This window comes from Lissotriton helveticus, chromosome 5_1, assembly GCF_964261635.1.
Source record: "Lissotriton helveticus chromosome 5_1, aLisHel1.1, whole genome shotgun sequence".
Lineage (NCBI taxonomy): Eukaryota > Metazoa > Chordata > Amphibia > Caudata > Salamandridae > Lissotriton > Lissotriton helveticus.
Window position 1 is genome coordinate 1,233,349,692 of NC_136065.1, and position 5,589 is coordinate 1,233,355,280.

Below are 5,589 nucleotides of genomic sequence, written 5' to 3' on the forward strand. Positions count from 1 at the left end.
TATTCCTAAACGTTAATTACTACATACTTTGGTGGTGAGACCTATATACTGGGTGCAAAGTTTTTTATGAGATAAAAATGATTTAGTGTGGTGTATATTTTTAATTACTAGAGCACATTCTGAAAAAAGGGTCCAATTTTCAAAAGGTTTTTCTGCCTGTAAATGTCAAATTGCAGCTAAAATACCTGAATTACTCCTAGCAAGTATTTACAAAATGATTCCTAGCAGGTGTAAATGGCTGTACGACTTCTGATTCACCTGCCACGAGGGGGAGAACTCTTCAGCAGAAAATTGCCACTGAAGCAGAACAACGTGGAAGTAACAGTGAGTGCTTTGACTCACACACCCACCAAGCTATATGCTTGTGAGCATTCAGAAACTTAATGCTCCGACTGTTTTCCACTTTACTAACAGCAGGAATGTTACTGCTGGCCCCGACTGGAGTTACACATGTTCCAAGATGGGAAGTTGAACAGCTCATTCCCACATTTACTTAGGATGTAGGCTAAGGCCTTGTTCTAGGGAGAAGCTATTTTCTTTAGAGGAGATAAAAATAATGCACTTTTATATATTCAGCTGCACTCAATAATGTGAGAAAATATATGTTCGATACAATTCTGCACTTTAACAGTGTATAGGGCTGATGCCTCAGTATTCTTGGAAATCTATGTAGGAGGTGTCTTACTCCACCTTTATGTGTACCATATTAACATAAATTGGGTCATATTCTTTAAGCATCTCTAACTGACATAACAAATTTAACTCAAATGCTTAAAAATGTCCATTACATTTTAAAATTATTTCTAACAAATCGAAGCCATAGCATACCTACTTTATTATGTTATTTCATGGTAAGTCTCACGTACATTTCTTTTTTTCTGGGCGAACTTGTAAAATGTTATATTTTCCCTTGGGACCCTCAGAATCTGGAGGCAAGGTGGGGGAGGCTAAAAGGAGGCAGTAAAAAATGTGTAGGTTAAGAGAAATAGGAACAAAGCCATAGATGACTAGAAACAAAACATTAGGGGCCCGATGTAGGTAAATCCCATTTACCGATTTTGAAATACCGAATTTTACCGATTCGGTATTTCAAAATCGGTAAATGGGATGTAGGTCCCAACATCTGGATTCGTTACCGAATCCTTAACAATTCTTTAATTACCGATTCGGTAAATACCGAATCGGTAATGCCCATTCATTCCTATGGGCTTTGAAGCCCATAGGAATGATTAGGCATTACCGATTCGGTATTTACCGAATCGGTATTTAAAGAATTCACAAGGGTGCAGGGGGTGTCACTTTGACACCCTCTAGCACCCCCAAAACGGGCATGTGTGCAATGTGGCACACAGACATGCCCTAAGGGCACGTCTGTCTGTCACATGGCACATGTGTACATGCACAGATGTGCATGTACACAGGAATCGTTTTTTTACCATGGATTTGTATTCCATGGTAAAATACCGATTCTGTAAGCCATGTGCTGATAGAACATAGGCTACCTACATTGCATTTTCGGTAATTTTACCGAATCGTTATCATTACCGAATCGGTAAATATTACCGAATCGGTAATGATAACGATTCGGTAAAATTACCGAAAATGTGCCCCTACATCTCGAAAGCCCTTTACCGATCGGAAACGGCCGAAAATCGGTATTTTCGGCCGATTCCGATCGGTAAAGGGCTACCTACATCGGGCCCAATGGTAGAAAGACAGTGGTGGCCAGTATGGTACGGGGCTGGCAAGGCAGGGTGGAGAAGGTGGGGGGGAAAATATAAAGAAAATGTAAAATTAACTTACCAGAGCGGCCGCTCCTCAACCAGAAAGGCCGCAGGCACCCCATAGCCAATCGCAATGCTGCAATGCAGAGTTGTGATTGGTCTAAGTGTCGTGGTCCAGCGCTCTGGTGGGGAATGGGACCCTGGGCATGTTCTCTGGCCAGGCTGCCATGTAGCCTGGGTGAAGAACATGCATAGGGTGTATAACTGTTGACCGGGCCAAGACGACCGGCCAAACTGTCATGTGCACTTAAGAGTTCAGCAACCACTCCTCCACCCCAATGCCATGAGAGCCAACTCCCACCCCACCCTAACCAGGCAGATACAAAAAAAATTATATTAACTTTTGTTATTATCCTTTTCTTTGTTATTTTGGGCAGCTCTTATCTGCCTTAGTGGAGGTGCTGCCACTGTACAAAGAGGGAATCAGAGACATAAAATAGTGACAGGCAAAAAAGAATTAGAGGGAGAAATAGGTGAAAATGAAAACATGCAACTGTGAGCAAAGGAAAATGCAGGAAGTCAAAGGATGTAAGAGAGAGAAGTGAGCATGGTAAATAGACACCCACTGGGTGAGGAGAGAACACCTACAGTCCTCTCTTATCAATTCAACCAAACAATGGTTTATCTTAAATGACCTTGTATGCTTTCTGACTACAAATGTAATAATGTTGTGATTGCATAACCATTAAGCCAGATAAAAGACCATTGTATTTCTACAAGCAATTGTTATTGAAGGTATGAGGATGCTACGTTATACAGATAATGAACAGTAAACAAAAAGTATAAATAATCAACAAGTTCCTAAAAACCACACTTACTGAAGACATACGTAACAAAAAAAATGCAGTTTATTGTTGAAAATCACAGGATAGTACAGAAGCAACCAGGAGCTGCAAGCAGCAATACACATCAAGTACTTGCTGTCAGACAACCTTGTGGCTAATTCTCCATTCTGAAAAAACAACCACTTATGGAAACGGTTCCAAAGGGAGAGCACTAGAGGTGACCATTAAATTAACGAGGAGAGAATCCAATGACATTTGGCCTCATGGATCTATTACCTACATGAAATCAAAGAACCAAACTGTAAAGTAGGAACATATGCACATCCCTTCACCTTCCTCACTGACACAACTTTGAAAAAAAGTCATTGAGTACAAATAGGAAATGTCTGGAGCTCTTTCTCTAGTGATAATTAAGATTATGATTCACTAAATGGAGGAAAGCCTTTTATGCCAGAACAGAAGCAATACCTTGATTGCAAAGATTTTCAACTGTTACGCTCTGTCTTCCCTTTTCTGCCACCCAAATATAATGATTCTGTTTATGAACCTCGTATGCTGATTGCAACTCTTCTCTGTCTTCTCTGTGTATGTGTAAACACTATCTGAATTAAATGCGTTTCCCTTGTATGCTAACATCATTTTTTCAAATCTATTTTAAATTCTCCTTTATTTACTTCTTCTCTCCAGAACACACCACTACAAATGTGCCTATAGGACAGGAACAAACTGGTGAGTATTGTGGAACTGAGCAAACTATGCCTCTAAAACATTAACTAAGTGGGATGACAGGTATCGGGGCATGTGAAAACAGAGCAGAAATGCCTTGTTGCTCTTCGTCATTTAAAGCCTATGCCAAATACCTACAGAGAAGAATTAGAAAAATGATGTGACAGACCGGAAGATGAATGAATGTCAAAGAAATGGCCTGGCACATGAAACATTGCTTATATAGGCAAAATTCAAAGTTTATAGTAAAGAGCCCCTAAAAGTAAAGGTAGGTATTACATTGAGAAATTTATATGGAGCACTGGTGCAGCACAGAGAACTGACCCAATTGGATAATATAGAAAGTAGGAGAAACATATAATTGGACAGAAAATATAATTGATGAGTGATTCTTGCTTTGTATCATGCTACCTCACATCAGGTTGGTCAGGTACACTCAAGTCTTAAAGCATACAGGTGCACCAGTAGCAGCAGCCACAACTGGATCATTTTCAAAAACCAGCACTTGCAGAGCATTTCACTTTGACTTTCCTACAGCACATATGTTTTCTATCCAAGCGTTGCTATTGTTAGGATTCAGTCAGTCAACTAGTTGCCCTCTTTCTATGGCCATTTACAAGTATGTCACCTGACCAAATGTGGGAGTGGTATTCAGGTTAAGAGAGTCTCCTACCTGTGGACCAGTGCTTGGTTTATACTCCTGTTGCTTGGACCTGGCCACTCCTGGATTCGGACCCTCGTTGGTATTTGGACTTCCTGCGCATTCCTGTTCGGTGAACTGGCGGCTGCTGGTTCACATTTGCATTTCCACAGAAAATCGTCATTTCAGGATTTGCTTTTTGGAAATCGCTGGTGTTTCATTCCTTTGTCTGCATTTTGGAGCCCCGCTATGGATTACTGGACTGGACTCGAGCCAATGCGCGGCTGCGTATTGGTTCTCAAACGGCGTCTTCCGGGGTGATTTTTAGCCGCTTCCCCTCCTTTTGTCTTTGTTTGGGTCATTTCACGGACTTTGCTTTGAAAGACTCGAGTCAATTCCTTCTTAGTTAGATAGAGTAGATTGGGAACTTGGGAGCCTCGTTTTTTGAACTTTATTTTGGTACAGCGGTCCTGCGCAAAAAGTTTTTTTAATATATATATATTTTTTCCCTTTAAAGTGCCTGGGGTGTATCTCCCGGTTTTGCTACGAAGAGGACATTTCTTCTGCTTCATTTGGTTTGGTCTGCTTCATGTTGGAGAACCATTTACTGGGAAAGCGGTTATTATAGGTTCTCTGCTACGAGGACCTGTATTTGGGTAAGAGGGGAATTGTATACAGGGTCGGGTGTGTGCGTTGTATTTGGCCATAGAATGTATTGGATCAGTCTGTCTAAACACACGTTTAGTTGGTGAGCCCTTTGTTCTTTCTTTTCTTTTTTGCTGCAGGTATACCTCCTGCTGATGGGATCTGTGGTTTGAACATTCCAGCACACCCCTCTTTTTTCTTTTCCCTCCCTCTTCCTGTGCTCTGGGTGTTGGTGCCCTGTTTCTATTGGCAGTGCACTCTTCCAGAGTTCGGGCAGGGGTTAGGGTTCATCATCGCCTCCGCAGTATTGGGCGACGTTGGATGGGTCGAGGTAACAGAGAACCAAGCCCACAAATTGATATACTGCCCGGGTGATGCTGAATAGGGACGGGCATGAGATGGCTGAGGAGGGTAACCTTACGCTGCAGGACCTCTTGGGGGCTATCAATTCCTTACAGTCCCAGATACATGAGTTGCGTCAGGAAAACGTGGGGTTCAGACAAGAACTCAGTGTAATGAGAGGTCGGGACCACACCAGGGGACAGGGTCCCTTAGTTCAGCCAGCAACTTTCCATTTTGATAGGGGCATGGGGTCAAGGGTGCAGGGAGCGAGTGGTGGGACTCCCATAGCAGCATCAGTCTCTACTCCTGTTCCCGTTCCGCTAGCGGCTCCCGAAAGGTTCTCTGGGGATTGCAATAAGTTTGGCACATTGATGAACCAATGTCACCTGCACTTTATGTGTCGGCCCAACGCTTTTCCTGATGATTCTGCCAACGTGGCGTTTGGTATTTCTTATTTGGTAGGTACGGCCGCTTTGTGGGCTGTGCCTTTGGTGGAAAGTGATGATAAGGTGTTATACGATTATCTGGCTTTTAAGGAACAGATGAGAAGCTTGTTTGCGAAGCATGCCTTCATGCAGGCAAGCGACGTGGAGCTACTGAAATTGCGACAAGGCAAGCAAGATCTACTATCTTATATTGCCACATTTAATCGGTTGGTGTCCGAAAC